Here is a 2,448-nt window from a genome sequence, read left to right on the forward strand (position 1 = left end):
ATTTATAATCATTTTACAATGTTGTGTCAAATTCTAGTGTTCAGCACAATTTTTCAGTTATTCATGGACATATACACACTCATTGTCACATTTTTTCTCTGTGAGTTATCATAAAATTTTGTGTATATTTCCCTGTGCTATACAGTGTAGTCTATTCTACAATTTTGAAATCCCAGTCTATCCCTTCCCACCCTCCACTCGCCTGGTAACCACAAGCCTGTATTCCCTGTCTGTGAGTCTATTTCTGTCCTTTATTTATGCTTTGTTTTTGTTTGTTTGTTTTTGTTTTTGTTTTTTAGATTCCACATATGAGCGATCTCATATGGTATTTTTCTTTCTCTTTCTGGCTTACTTCATTTAGAATGACATTCTCCAGGAGCATCCATGTTGCTGCAAATGGCATTATGTTGTCAGTTTTTATGGCTGAGTAGTATTCCATTGTATAAATATACCACATCTTCTTTATCCAGTCACCTGCTGATGGACATTTAGGCTGTTTCCATGTTTTGGCTATTGTAAATAGTGCTGCTATGAACATTGGGGTGCAGGTGTCATCCTGAAGTAGATTTCCTTCTGGGTACAATCCCAGGAGTGGGATTCCTGGGTCATATGGTAAGTCTATTCCTAGTCTTTTGAGGAATCTCCACACTGTTTTCCATAGTGGCTGCACCAAACTGCATTCCCACCAGCAGTGTAGGAGGGTTCCCCTTTCTCCACAGCCTCTCCAGCATTTGTCATTTGTGGATTTTTGAATGACGACCATTCTGACTGGTGTGAGGTGATATCTCATTGTAGTTTGGATTTGCATTTCTCTGATAATTAGTGATATTGAGCATTTTTTCATGTGCTTTTTGATCATTTGTATGTCTTCCTTGGAGAATTGCTTGTTTAGGTCTTCTGCCCATTTTTGGATTCGATTGTTTATTTTTTTCTTATTGAGTTGTATGAGATGCTTATATATTCTGGAGATCAAGCCTTTGTCGGTTTCACTTGCAATAATTTTCTCCCATTCCATAGGTTTTCTTCTTATTTTACTTCTGGTTTCCTTTGCTGTGCAGAAGCTTGTAAGTTTCATTAGGTCCCATTTGTTTATTCTTGCTTTTATTTTTTCTAGGAGAAAATTTTTGAGATGTATGTCAGATAATGTTTTGCCTATGTTTTCCTCTAGGAGGTTTATTGTGTCTTGTCTTATGTTTAAGTCTTTAATCCATTTTGAGTTGATTTTTGCATATGGAGTAAGGGAGTGTTCTAGCTTCATTGTTTTACATGCTGCTCTCCAGTTTTCTCAACACCATTTGCTGAAGAGACTGTCTTTTTTCCAATGTATATTCTTGCCTCCTTTGTCAAAGTTGTGTTGACCAAAAGTTTGTGGGTTCATTTCTGGGCTCTCTACTCTGTTCCATTGGTCTATATGTCTATTTTCTTACCAATAACATGCTGTCTTGATGGCTGTAGCTCTACATTATTGTCTGAAGTGTGGGAGAGTTATTCCTCCAGCTTCTTTCTTTCTCTTCAGTAATGCTTTGGCAATTCTAGGTCTTTGATGGTTCCATATGAATTTTATTGTGATTTTTTCTAGTTCTGTGAAATATGTCCTGGGTAATTGGATAGGGATTGCATTCAATCTGTAGATTGCCTTAGGCAGTGTGACCATTTTAACAATATTGATTCTTCCAATCCAAGAGCATGGAATATCTTTCCATTTTTTAAAGTCTTCTTTAATTTCCTTCATCAATGGTTTATAGTTTTCTGTGTATAATCCATTCACCTCCCTGGTTAGATTTATTCCCAGATATTTTATTACTTTGGGTGCTATTTTAAAGGGGATTGGTTCTTTAATTTCTTTTTCTGTTGATTTATCGTTAGTGTAAAGAAATGCAACTGATTTTTGAACGTTAATTTTGTAACCTGCTACCTTGCTGAATTCTTCAATCGGCCCTAGTAGCTTTTGTGTGGACCTTTTAGGGTTTTCTATATATAGTAACATGTCATCAGCATATAATGACACTTTTACCTCTTCTTTACCAATTTGGATCCCTTTTATTTCTTTCTCTTGCCTGACTGCTGTGGCTAGGACTTCCAGGTCTATGTTAAATAGGAGTGGTGATAGTGGGCATCCTTGTCTTGTCCCAGATTTTAGTGGGAAACTTTTGAGTTTTTCACCGTTGAGTACTATGCTGGCTGTAGGTTTATCATATATAGCTTTTATTATGTTGAGATATGGTCCCTCTATACCCACTTTGGCGAGAGGTTTATGATAAATGAGTGTTGAATTTTATCAAATGCTTTTTCTGCATCGATTGAGATGATCATGTGGTTTTTGTCCTTTCGCTTGTTGATGTGATGTATTACATTGATTGATTTGCGTATGTTGAACCAGCCTTGTGTCCCTGGGATGAACCTCACTTGGTCATGATGTATAATCTTTTTTATGTGTTATTGGATTCT

The sequence above is a fragment of the Camelus ferus genome, unplaced genomic scaffold (genome assembly GCF_009834535.1).
Source record: "Camelus ferus isolate YT-003-E unplaced genomic scaffold, BCGSAC_Cfer_1.0 contig798, whole genome shotgun sequence".
In the NCBI taxonomy this organism is placed as follows: domain Eukaryota; kingdom Metazoa; phylum Chordata; class Mammalia; order Artiodactyla; family Camelidae; genus Camelus; species Camelus ferus.